Raw genomic sequence first — 14,782 nt, 5'->3', positions numbered from 1 at the left:
TACGAGCTTTACGGAGAAGATGAAGCTTATTCCATACCTAATTCCAACTGAACTTTCCAAGGTCAACAAGTTTGCCAATGGATTACCAGCGGACTTTGGTCCGATAGTCAAGCAAGCAACCACTCTGAAAGCCACCATCTAGGCAGCCAAGAATGTTGAGACCCAAATAAAAGAAAAGGGTCTGGAAAGAGCTGAAGTTGGAGAGAAAAGGAAGCGTGAAGGATCTTCAATAATCGACAAAGAAAGCAAATTCTCGAAATCTAGGGGAAGAGATGAAGCTAAGTGGTGTGAGAAGTGTAAGAAGAAACACTTCGGGAAATGTACAAGGAGATGACTTGCTACAAATGTGGGAAGACAGGGCACTACGCCAACAAGTGCGCACCCCTCAAGAAGGTGTGCTATAGGTGTAACGAAGAAGGGCATATTTCTAAAGACTGCCCAAAGAAAGACACACCTCCACAGCCAAGGGCATTCAACATGTTCCTCAACGAAGCAGAAAAGGATGGGAGGATTAAAAGATGAAAGCTTCATATTAATATATAAAGTCTGTATCAGGAAGCATAGCCTGTTAGAGGCATAGTATAGGGTGAACTTGAACTTTTGTGTAATAGTTTCAAAAATTAATATAAATCCTGGTTTTGTTATCTGATGTGTTGAATGATTATATGATTTATGTATGGTGACTTGGTTAACTGCGAAAAAATACTTGGGACGAGTATGAGTAGGTGTGAATGGTAGTACAGATCTATACTACCGGAAGCACAGGACTCACGCTTGGATCAGGGAAGTCACAAGGTTATCAAGAAGCTAGTAATTGATTCCGTTTTATTCAAGTATGTCATTACCATTGTTTCGGTAATGTCTAGTAAGATAGTTGTTATTCCGACCCTAGGGGTCATATCAATTGAGTCCGACTACGATGAGAGGTCATCGGGAAACGACCCATCAAGGTTATTACTTAGAATGGAGAGATAACTTATGGAGTCAGTATACGAATCCTATTTCGTTGATGATTCCGGGACGTAATCATCCTAAGGGGGAGATAATTGTAACGCCCGTAGATCAGAGCTAGTCAATTTAGAGACAATAAGCGTCAAAAATGACTTTTTGATAGAATATTATTTAGGATGAATAGTCCTAACTAAGTTGTAGTATATGTTACAAGGTTTCCATGCATATAAAGAACGCCAAAATCCGAATTATAACAAAGAAGTTATGACCTGTCGAAGTTTCGCGACAGAACCGGCACGACACAGCGCGACGTAAAAAGTGAATTTACGTTAGATCGATATTTAGCCTTAGCAATCTAAACGAGAATCGAAAATCTCGTTGTTGGTTTCGAAGCAATAAAAAGTTAGGCGAAAACGGACGTCAGACGAAGAAGTTATAAATTTATAACGAAATTTTCTGTCCCGACCTATTAAAAATAAATAATAAAAATAAAAGTCAAAATTAGCCGACGAAGTCTAAACGAAAGTCGTAGAGCGTAGTCTCACTTACGCGTGGATATAAAGAACGTCGAAAACGGAGTTCGTATGAAGAAGATATGAATTTTCGAAGTTTATTAATGAATTAATAATTAAATTTAATTATTAAATCTCGGTATTATCCGAAGGCGAGTCATCGGACTCATCCGAAGTACGCCCCGCGTACAACGAAGCATGACGACCTTCGCACTCGAGTTCTTCGGATGACGCATGCAATGACGAATTCGGATGCGTACGCCCTGCGTACGCCTGTACGCCCCACGTACTCCGAGGCTCCAGCCTCCTATAAATAGGATGCGAGGGCAGCCGGTTCTTTTGTTCATTTTCCCTCTTCTCTCTCCCGTTTTGCATCGATTTGCGTGCCAGAAATACCCCGAAGCCTCGGTATTATTCTCGAGCCCCGAAGCAAGTCCCGAGATCCCGAAGATCCCGAGAAGTGCGGTTCCCGAGCCGAAGCTCTGCCCGCGAGAAGTTCGATTTTTGTGGAGATCTTCTAGATCTACCGAAGAATACTACTTCTGCAAGTCGTAGTGCTGTCCGATCATCTTCTGATCAAGTGAGTGTATACTACCTTTCATAAACACGATAATAATACAAGTATGGTTTGAGTGTATTAAGTATATTGTGGTTTATATGTGTGGGTGTGTAGTTACTTTCGTCTAACACATAAATATGAAGTATTTGCTATTAAATACGTGCTATGTGTTTATATGTTATTTGTCTATTTGAGATGGGCATGGAAATTGGAGTTTTATACAGGTGTTAAATGATTTAAACTGTGTAAGCATTTATATCTACAAAATTGTTGGGTAGAACATAGGTAGATGGAATAGTTGGTGACTACGGAGTTAGCGCCCATTGTATAAACCTTGGCAACGATGTGACTTCATGCCTATTTGATGAACCTTGGCAACTATGGAGTTAGCGCTTGTTGAGTAAACCTTGGCGACTATGGAGTTAGCGCTTGTTGAGTAAATCTTGGTGACTATGGAGTTAGCGCCTATTGTTGAGTAAACCTTGGTGACTATGGAGTTAGCGCCTATTGTTAAGTGAACCTTGGTGACTATGGAGTTAGCGTCTATTGTTGAGTAAACCTTGGCGACTATGGAGTTGGCGCTTGTTGAGTAAACCTTGGTGACTATGGAGTTAGCGCCTATTGTTAAGTGAACCTTGGTGACTATGGAGTTAGCGCATGATAACTATGGATTTAGTACTTGATAAATAAACTTTGGCAGCAATGGAATTCGTGCCAATTCCTGACGAATAAATGAATGAAGGATAGTTGGTTCTTAGGGTAAAACCTTAAGAAGATAATGGGGATGGGTAATTGGGTTGATTGTTTGCTGATTAAATATAATAATTATATTATTGTGGGTTGAAAACCCTATATGCTCACCTGGCTCCCAAGCCTGACCCACTCAGTTTTCTTTTCATTACAGGTAATGGCATGAGGGTATAAGTTGGTGGACTTGACGAGAGGTTTTGGATTATAGATCAGTAGTTAAATAACTATTGTAAGATCTATTTTATATTGTTTATGCTTTTGGTCTGTAACGAACATGACATCCCGAGGTCTTATTATTTAATGAAAATACATTCTTTTCGAGAAATGTTTTGATAAATGGTTATCATATTTTATTTTGGGAACAAATTCTGCAACCGTTTTCTTTAAACGATTACTCTGATTTTAAAAAAACAAAGCATATACAAATCGGTCATTTCTGGCCGTGAAATTTGGGGATGTCACATAGTTAGCCGAGTGTGGACGAGGCCTGTATCTCGTAGTTAACCGAGTGTGGACGGGGGCCGTATCTCCTAGTTACCCGAGTGTGGGCGGGCCCGTATCTCCTCGAGTGTGGGCGGGGCCCGTATCTCCTTGAGTGTAGGCGGGGCCTCTATCTCCTTGAGTGTGGGTGGGGCCCGTATCTCTTAGTAGCATGATTATGTATATGGTATGTGGTAGTTTGGGGAGACTCACTAAGTTTTATGCTTACAGTTTTCAGTTTTGGTTTCAGGTACATCTGGTAGCAAGGGGAAGAGCTAGGGATGAATGCAGTGCACACACCATTTGTTTAGCATGGGATGTTTTTTTACTCTGATATATTTTATATGAGTTTTGATGAGAAACTCTGATTTGAGTAACAATAAATTCTGATATTTATGTGATGTTTTGATAACTATGATTTTATTAATAATTAAAACGAAAATTTTGGACTGTATTTTTGGGATGTTTCAAGTTGGTATCAGAGTCTTGGTTTCAGGGATTTGGGCGTACTCTCGGGTATGTCTGGACTCAAACTGAGGACTTGGTATAAAATTTTCAAAAGAAAACCATTTTTATAAAAGGATTTTGAAAAGAGAAGAAGGGTGCGGTGCATGCAATCAACCGTGCTCAAGTAACTACTCCCAAATTACCCATACAAGTTTGTTATGTTATGATTATGAGAACTGCATGCTAGATTAGGCTAAGGATCTAGGAATGATGCCTTGTATGCCTGCTATATGTGTATGAGAATTGCATGTTAGTTTAGGGCTAAGGATCTAGGAAGGATGCATTATATGCCTATTGTATGAGCTTGTTGAACTGTATGCTAGTACTAATTAGTCAGTAATATGATGGCCTGAGTAGGATATGCTTGATTATGATTACTCAATGCATTAATGATGCTTGCTTTGTGCTTTTAGGAGTCCTAGTTATCTTTAGTTAACTAGTAAATAAATACGTTAAGTTACATATTACAAGGACTAAATAATTTCAGAAGGTTGGGTCTAGCCCTATTTCGCAGCTCTTTGTCTGAGTCCAACCGTTGTAGGGTAGGGCCTCTCATTCAAAGAATTATCTGGTCTTACTAATATGTAATGGCATTTGCGAGCTAGTTAGGGATAGATAGCAAGGACTTCTTATGCAGCTGATGGTGGAGAGTGGGTTGGAGGTTACCCTATGGCAAGCCTAGGACGAGGTTAGCAGAAAGAAGTAGTAACAGAAGGGACTTGGTGGAGTCGAGGTAGTTCTTGAGGAAAGTATGGATAGATGTGGAAGGTAGTATGGGCCGGTACTACTAAAAGCATAGGATCCGTACTCGAATCAAGGAAGGCTGAGATGAACCCAAGGAACTTGTAGTGTGTGAGATCCCTCGAGTTATGATGAGTATTCTAATGATTGTTATGGTATATTTCTGAGTATGGTGACGCTACGTGGTAGACTAAATTGTAGTTCTGGTGTCGACGAGGGATCAGGCCCGGACTCTGGAGCCGGGTAGCTCGACGATTAGATGATGGAGTTCCTTCGATATGATATTACGCTTAGTATCATTGACTAGACTCCTGTGATCTTCAAGTTGGGCCTCACTTTTGGGATTTGGTGTTTGGATTCTTGTTGGGCCATCCGAGGACAAGTGTATGGACCAAACTATTTGGATGGGCTTTAGGGTAAGGCCCATGTAAGGGGTTTGGGCCCAATTTGGAAAATTGGGCCATAATTGGACCTTGGTTGATTATTTGACTTTTGGGACTTCAGAGTATGAGTTTGGGCCTTGGTCTTGGACCAAGCTAGGTTAGGGGTAAAATGGTCTTTTTACCCCAGGTATGGACTTATGGTTATGCATCGAAACCGGATTGTTAATCGGGTTTATTTTGATGTTGACAGTTCAGGAATCTGTCAGCCAGCAGCCAACAGCCAATAGCCAGGGATCGTTTGCAGTACGAGGTAAGTTTCCTCTTGTTTTGAACGGTTTGAAGGCACCAATGCCGGCCCGTGTAGTTTTCTTGATAGGAACACGGAGTGTGGGCGGGGCCAACATCTCATTATTACCTAAGTATAGATATCATTTAGATTGTTGGATTGATATACTTGTTGTCTGTGTGATACATGTATGTGTTGTTAGGAATGTGAGTGTGGGCGAGGCCCATATCTCATCATTAGCTGAGTGTAGGCGGGGCTCGTGTCTCATAGAGTGTGGGCGAAGCGTGTATCTCATCATTAGCAGAGTGTGGGCGGGGCACATATCTCATAACATTATTTGAGTATGTAGGATTGATTGATAGATTTGGCTATACTTGTTGTTTGTGTGATACTTGTAGGTATGTTTAGTAGCTGGTGTGGGCGGGGAGCGTATCTCATAGTTAACTGAGTATGAGCGAGGCCCGTATCTCGTAGTTAGCCGAGTATGGGCGGGGCCCGTATCTCCTAGTTAGTCGAGTGTAGGCGGGGCCCGTATCTCCTAGTTAGTCGAGTGTGCGCGGGACCCATATCTCCTCGAGTGTGGACGGGACCCGTATCTCCTTATGTGTGGGCGGCGCCTGTATCTCTTAGTAGCATGATTATGTGTATGGTATGTGGTAGTTTGGGGAGACTCACTAAGCTTTGTGCTTATAGTTTTTAGTTTTGGTTTCAGGTACTTTTGGTAGCAAGGGGAAGAGCTCGGGATGAATGCAGTGCACACACCATTTGTTTTGGCTAGGATGTTTTTTTTACTCTGATATATTTGATATGAGTTTTGATAAGATACTTTGATTTGAGAAACAATAACTTATGATATTTATGTGATGTTTTAATAACTGTGTTGGTGTTTGTTGGATAGAGATTTTGAATTTTGAAGTAAGGGTATATTGGTGGATCTAAGTTTTATTAGTAATAAAAATGATTTTAAATAATAAAAATGTATTTAAAAATCTTTTAAAAATAATTTGGGAAAATTTGTTATTTTGAGAGTTTATTTATGGTATATATAATATTTTAATATTAGGTAGGGTAAATATGATATTTTAGGTGGTTATTTACGATATATATTAAATTTTCCTTTTGATTTTTTGTGTTATTTTTAATGTTTTTAATGTAATTAAGTATTGACACAAAAGGAAATATATACGAAATGGATGTTCGAAAATAGAAAGGAGATGAAGAGATATTGTGTTGATGAGCACCTGTGTACATATGGAAATATCCTAAAATGAAGTCGGTTTTAATGATTTGGTAATGTATTTGCCAATGTAGTTTTTGCACTTCAAATGATTGTCTATAATTTGATATTCACTAATTCATTATATGTCCAAATATTAGGTAACTAGGTCTAAAACTCGTAAATTACACGTGTTTGATTAAACAAAAGATTAAACATTAAAATGTAAACATTAAGTATTTTTTTTAAATAAAATTTTGAAATAAGGAATGAAGAAACATATTAATTACAAATACTATCACATTTATTACTTTCGTACTTCATCAACTATAATAAATGAAAATCCATTTTGTCAATTGTCAATCTCTCATGAGTTTTTACACTTGTCATTTTATGATATTTTTTAAATAAATAATATCACATGTTAATTTCTAAGTTTTTATAATTTTTAAAATTAAAAAGTCATATAATACTTATATATTTATATATGCAAAGTATTATATGTAATAAATATGATAGTAATTATAATTAATATGTTTTTGCTTTTCTTATTTCAAAATTTTATTATGTTTTAATATTTAATTTTTTTAATTAACATTATACGGGTTTACACATAGTTACATATATAAATATATAAGTATTATATGGCTTTGCAATTTAAAATTTAAAAAAAAAAATCTAAAAAATAACATGTAAATATTATTTATTTAAAAAAATATAATTAGATAACAAATTTACACTGTCAAAATAAATCTTCATTATTATATTATTATAATTGAAGTTGATATGGTCATATGGGAGTTGGAAAATTGGGAATGCGCTTTAGTCAGGTATACTTTCTATCTTTCATGGCCCAAATATCAATACGCTTTAGGCCTTGGGGCTTAGAAACCAACACAACACAAGTACGTTTGGAAATTATAGATTAGGTCCATTTAGAGGTGCATAACTTCGTATGGGTCGGATTATACCGAATCGGTTTTCTTTTTATATCCGATTTTGATTTAATTTAAAATGGGCAAAACCTTATAGGGGTGGCAACGGGTTGTCTTGGGTCATTAACGCATTGACATGTTTAATTAAACGGTTTTAAAATCTCTATTCAACCCAACATTTCTAAGTAAACAAGTTTTCAAATCAAATCCGATTTTTTTAGTAAATGGATTAAAATCGGGTTGACATGTTTATTGTTTTTTCAACCCAACTTATTTATTAAATAAGTTAAACCTAGGTTGATCCTTTTAAATTTTCATAAAAAAAACCCTTTAAAAATCAAATAATACATCAAATAAAAATACATACAATTTAAAAGCTATAATAGTTATTTAAGTTTGGGAATTATACAACAATAACTCTATAGGACCATAACACATACACAAATAAATATCTACAACCTTGGCCGGTGATAAAAGCTATAATAGTCATTTAAGTTTGAGAATTATACAACAATAACTTTATGGGACCATAACACAAACACATTTCATATTTCCATTTTTATTTACTATGTGATTTTTTTACTATGTGAAAGTTCTTGGGTTTTTTACTAGAATTGTTGATCAATTTACATTTAATATTTCCAGTTTTTTTTACTATATGAAAGTTTCTAGCAATGCTTTTTCAAATCAATTTTTTTACAATGTGAAAGTTCCTTGCAATTCTAAGGGTTTTTTTTTTCGTTCGTTTTGGACATTTAAATCCTTAGGGCCGATCCTATTTACAACAATAAGACATTATAAATGTTTCATTTTTTAAATTATACGCAACTCGATTATCACTTTTACGAACTCGATTTTCAGTAACAGTTACTGACCCATAATTTTTTATAAATAAAAAATAATCAAAATATAATGTTCAACTAAATAAAAATACTAAAAAAATACAAATTAAAAAATATTTAAAAATATTAAACGGGTTAGGAATTTCAATCCTAACCCAACTCATTTATTTAAACGGATTAGACATTTGGCCTTTAATTAAAAGGGCTCAAAATCTCAACTCAGTTTGCTATTTATTTATTTATTGGCGTGGGTTGGGATTGCCACCCCTAGTTTTTTCTAGTCCGAACAAACATTTCTTGACTTTGATATTTTCTTCTCGTTAAGAGAAAAAAAAAAAAGCAAATGATGAAATCATCATAGAAATTTGTACGGTTAGTAAATCACAAATTATAACCGTCAAAATTAAAATTTACAATTCATTTTATTTCAAACAAACTAAAATATTTAGGTTTTCAAATTCTTCAATTCTCATATAGCCTAAAAAGCTAAAAAGTTCGATATCATACTATTGTCCATATCGCTTATTTGGGTGGAAGTTTGATTTTGTTTGTTAGAATCAACTGCTAAGTATTATAAAGTTGGATATTCACATCATGGTCATGTGTACCGCTATATGATTCCCTCCTTACTCCCTCTTAAAAAAATATTTATTTGATTACTTTGTTGACCGTATTTGATTAAATACACGTGACAACTTTTGAAAAATATTGTTACGACTAGTGATGAAAATATTGTTAAGCTTAGGGTTATGCTATAAAATAATAATCTTTAATATATATGATATTGCAATTGATGAGCATTCAGTGCAACAAGTTGACTCTCATGACCATGAAGACCAATAGATTAAATCTTACATGACACGAACTAAAAGAATGATAATATGGATAGTTAATCTACATGACCCTTGTGATTAAATTACTTGGAGTCATAAGATTACTAATCGGACCATAAAAACTAATCAATCTAGGAATTAGTAAACGACAATGTATGTTTCTATCTACTATCTTGTTGATTATGTTTGTATTATGCTTATATATATTTTGTACCTTTGGTAGGTACGTTCCTAGTGAACTTGCCTGCTTTAGTGTTGTTTGACTCGGGTGCGAGTCGGTCCTCTGTTTCTCGGTCATTTAGTAGGGAGTTTGTTATGCCCTTAGGGGAGTTGGTGTCCGTTGTGAGTTTCTAACGCCAACGAACATGGGGTTTCTACATCTTCAGTGTATCAAGGTTGTGTTTTGGAGATCTTCGGGTTATCCTTTCCGATTGATTTGATCCTTATTCCCATGGGGGACGTCTGCGTGATTGTGGGTATGGATTGGCTGATCCGTTTCGGTGCTATGATCGATTGCGAGGGCTAGCACGTGGTAGTTCGAACCTCAAGTGGGAGCGAACTGATTATCTATGGAAAAGGTACCAGGTTGGGTTCGGGGTTTTGTTCTGCAGCCAGAGCTCGACAATATATTCAGCATGTGTGTGTAGGTTATTTGGCTTATGTAGTGGATACTCGTGTTCGGGATCATGTTTCAGTGTCAGAGGTTCCAGTATTCAGGGAGTTTGTCGATATATTTCCAGAGGAGTTACCCGGTGTGCCTCCTAAGAGGCTGGTCGAATTTAGGATCTACCTCATGCCACGTAGGGTCCCGATTACCGAGGCGTCGTATCGTTTGGCACCACCTGAGATGAGGTAGTTGTCATTTCAGTTGCAGGAGCTGCTAGGCAAGCAGTTCATCGGACTGATTAGTTCTCTGTAGGGAGTGCCGATATCTTTGCTTGAAGATGTAGAGGTTGAAACAAGGATTCCGAAGATATAAAGAATGCGGAAATCCGAGTTATAATGAAGAATTTATGACCTGTTAAAGTTTCGCGACAGAACCGACGCGACACTGCATGACGTAAATAGTGAATTTACGTTAGAGCGATATTTAGCCTTAGTGATCTATATGAAAGTCGTAGAATACGTTAAACCGAGAGCGTGCATAAAAAGAACGCCTAAATCTGACTTTGTAAGAGGAAGTTATGATTTTTCGAAGTTTCGACTTAGCAGTAGACAGCCCGAATACTCGATTTGAGATCGAGCAGTTTTTAGCCGAAGCAATCTAAATGACAATCGAAGATTTGTTGATAGTAGTTCAACGGTAAAAAGACAGACACTGTCGCACCCCAAAACCAAGAACGGCGGAAACGTTCTGGGGCGGAGGACGTCATGTATAATATCACAACAATGTAAAGTAGTAAACAAGCAACAACATCATCCATTGCATTAATAATATAATTATTATACAAATGTGTTCTGTCAAATTTTGATAAACACTAAAGCATAAATCAAAATGAAAGATAAGTCTTGAACAAGCTCCATCTTCCTTTCTCCTTGCATCTGTACCTGTCTATGATGACTTGAGGATACAAGTAATTTTGAAAGCGAGTATCAGCTTTGAAGCTGGTGAGATCATAAGTATTTAGTGTCTTAATTTGTATGTAAGTATTTGTATGTAAGAATTTGTAAGTCTATGTATTGTAAGTATTTAAAGTGTATATGAACTGTAAGTGTTTGAAAAACCCTAGAATCCCTATGATTCCTACTAGTATATGAAGGTGTCTTCTACCAACACCTAACTGTTCTGAATATAGTCTTCTACCAAGACCTAACTGCTATGTATGTGTGTCTCTTGTAAGCGTATGTATTTTCCAAAGTATAACTATCATTATCCAAAAATATAGTTTCTACATTTCCGTGCGTCGTGTGAATGTTCACGAGGTGAACGTAATGGGAAAAAGAAATAGTACTATGGTGTAGTGCTATAAGAACTACTGCCGTACTAACTACCTTAAACCGGATTTATATTAAGGCATTATGTGATAAATTGCACCATACTATCGACTAGTAACAACGACATAATGAATGGTCGTAATAACGGAATGACGTTTGGCACCCGCAGACCTGCAGGTCCGGCTGTAGCTAGCAGCAAGGTGTAGGATTGTCAATCCAGTATAGATCTATACGCAAACTCACGCTCTCCCTCCAAGAGACTCTGGCTACAACTCGAGTCATGACATTTAAGTCATGCTCCGATTTAAATCACAATAATTAACGTATTCTTGTATATGTAATGTAATGAACTGTTCTAGCTGTAATGTACGTGCTCTTTACCTAGCAAGTATAGTAATGTAATCATTCTAGTATAGTTGTATATGTAATGTAATGAACTGTTCTAGCTGTAATGTACGTGCTCTCTACCTAGCAAGTATAGTGATGTAATCCTTCTAGTATAGTTGTATATGTTCTCTTCCTAGTATAGTTGTATATGTAATGTACTGTAATGTTCTAGAAAGTATTGACTCATGAATGAACTGACTCATTGTATGATATCGTGTTCTTGTAATTGTTCTAGTATCTTCCTGAACTACCCATATGGTAGTTTACTAGTAATGTATCTAGTACGTATGGTCATGGATGTATACCCTTGCTACCCAAGGGCATGGGATGAACTGGAAGGACCTTTTATGACTATATATGTACACATGATATATAACTAATATTTAAACGACCTTCGGACGAGTACCCGATATCCCACCAGACCACATCTCAAGCGCGAAAAGGAAATAGGGTGGATAGCCTTCCTAAGTCTTTTAAATATTTCTTATATAACTATACATATAGAGGCACACAATTTATAATATAAAAGCATAAATAAGTTTTGTAAAAACATTTGAAACATAAATATTATTTTAAGAAAAGATCGACTTGATGTCAATCTATAAAACAATTTGAAGGCATAAGTTTGATAAAACAGTTTAAGTATAAGGAAACATTTGTTTGAAACACAGTTGTAAATAAGTTTGAAAGGTAATGTACAGAGTAAGATGTATAGTGTAATAAGTAGTTTAAAACATATAAAATGTTTATAAAAATCATTTGAAGGAAACCGTTTGGTAAAATGGCTAATGAGTAGCCAAATCTTTTGAATGTTGTATATTAATCACATGTGATTGATATAATAACTAGCGTAATTCTACTTATTAATCGCATGTGATTGATATATTAACTAGCATAATTCTACTTGTATCCCCCCATAAAACATTTAAAAATAGTTTAAAGCATTATTTAAGGGGTATGAACTCACCTGCAGTAAGTGACTGGAATTGAACGGACTGTTATCGTAAGGAAGGATCGGGCAAGTGCTTGGTGTCAAGTGAAGACTTAGACACACACAATGATCCTAATTACATATGAAAACATATGTATATAAATAATTAGTGATTAAAACACCAATTATACAAGTATAACATTTAAGCGCGATGAAAACACTTTTGGTCAAGTGCTAGGAGGCTAATGGGTTGCAACAAAAGAGTGCAAAGCCCCTAATGGGAGTTTAAGGTCTAATGACCATATTTATTGGAGTTTACGGCCCATGGGAGTAAACTCCTGGCCGTAAACTCTCAACCAAGGCTCTAAATGATGCTTAGAATTATTACAACTCTAGTGGTGAATTGTTTCAAAGCTATAACAAGTGTTTGGGTACCATTTTAACTCCTTTGGGGAGTTTACGGCCCAGAGACCATATTCCCTTGGTGTTTACGGCCGTAAACTCCCTTGGGAGGGTTTTTATGGTGTTTTCAAGTCTCTAAATTAACTAGGAACTAAACTAGGCTTTTGTACTTGGCTTTAGAAGAGTTTATGGCACCATTTGGCAGCATTTTATGGAGTTTACGGCCCTAGAACCTTTTGGGTCGTAAACTCCCTCACTCTTGGTGTTCTAAGTGTTTTAACTAGTCCAAAACTCATTTAGGTACATGCCCAAATTGGTCTCTTGGCTTAAGGAAGGAGTTAGGGTGCCATTTGACCCCTTTATAGGTGTTTACGGCCCAAGAACTACTCTTGGCCGTAAACTCCTCAACACTTGAGCTTCCTTATGTTTTCTAGGTTCTAAACACTTTAGGGTACATGTCTATAATAAAGTCTAAGCCTTAGGTGCCTTAAAAGCACCATTTGAGCAAGTTACAAGGGAGTTTACGGCCTAAGCTATTCTTGGGCCGTGAACTCCTAACTTGGGTGGTTCTTGGTTGATTTCTTGTCCCTAACACACTCCTATACAAGTCCAAGGTAGTTACTAATCACGGGGGACAATCTAGGCTTGGTTTCGGGAGTTTACCACCCAAGAACACCTTGGGGAGTAAACTCCTAAATCGGATGATTTAGCTATGTAATCTATGTTATGAACACATTTAAAGCTTTCTAACACTACTAGAAAGAGTTACTCACAATTTGGGATAAAAACCTGAAGATCCGTGAGAGAGAATTTGGCTTTTCTCTAATTGGAATTCAACTAATGAACCAATTTGGTTCAGAATTCTATTTATAGTCCTAAGATTTTTGGCAGAAAATATTTCTATTTTCGGAATGAACTCTAATGTCCTAGAGTATTGGAATTACAGTGTTGCACAAAACCCTAGTGCACCCACTCTCCTAATATTTCCTTAGGTGTAAAATCCTGAAAACTGCCAAACTTATACTCGAAATCTGAGTTTTCACTGTAACTGCTTTACTTCTATTGGCTTGGAATGGTTTGTTCAGAATCAAAATTTCGGGTTGTCACACACACAAAGTGGATTGGGAGACGACAACCTGCAGTCTGAGCCACAAATGATTTGGAGTGCACTAGAACTAACAGTTGCACTTGAGCCAATCATGATGGCGGGAGTATACGCAATGGTGCGAATGATGTTGGATCATCAGATGGAAGAAACAAGGCATTTACTTCAAAAAAGTAAGAACGAACTTACTGTGCCAGTACGCCAGACACCTACTCTTGAGATAACTATCGGGGTTGCAAAGTCATTCGAAGAAGTGATCAACAGTAGTATCTCCAACAAGGTTGAAGTTGGAAAGAAGAGGAAATTTGAGGGGTCTTCAAGGTCTGACAATAACAACATGTTCTCAAGGTATGGAGGAGTAGGTGAAGCAACATGGTGTGACAAGTATGAAAGAAAACACAACGGGAGATGCCCTAAGGAAGTGACATGCTTCAAATGTGGGAAGACGGGTCACTATGCCCACGAATGCCCAACCGAGGAAGAAGTTTGCTTTAAGTGTGGTAAAGAGGGACACTTCATGCAAGAATGGCCTATGATAGTTACAAAGCCAAGTGTACCGCTAAAGAACTATGAGAAATGCAACGAAGATGTGACTTGTTATAAATGTGGAAAGATAGGGCATTACGCCAACAAGTGTGCATTCAAAAAGAGGGTGTGCTATGAATGCCGAGGAGAAGGGCATTTATCTAGGGACTGCCTGAAAAAGAATGAGGGAGCAAAACCAAATGCACTGCCACAGCCAAAGGCAGAAGCATTTTAAATGATCATTGACGAAGCAAATGACAAAGAGAGGAATCAAGGATGAAGACTTCGTATCAAGGTATAGCTAGTATCAGGAAGTGTAGCCTATTAGAGGCATAGTATAGGGTGAACTTGAACTTTTTTGTAATAGTTTCAAGAATTAATATAAACCCTGGTTTTGTTATCTGATGTGTTGAATGACACCTATCAAAGGATATCGTAAGAGTGGTATCTTGCCTTTAGAATATGTCTGATAAAATAACGGAACGTTTAGAGGACTACGATA

This window comes from Lactuca sativa, chromosome 3 (assembly GCF_002870075.4).
Source record: "Lactuca sativa cultivar Salinas chromosome 3, Lsat_Salinas_v11, whole genome shotgun sequence".
Lineage (NCBI taxonomy): Eukaryota > Viridiplantae > Streptophyta > Magnoliopsida > Asterales > Asteraceae > Lactuca > Lactuca sativa.
Note: the sequence above shows the minus strand (reverse complement) of the source record.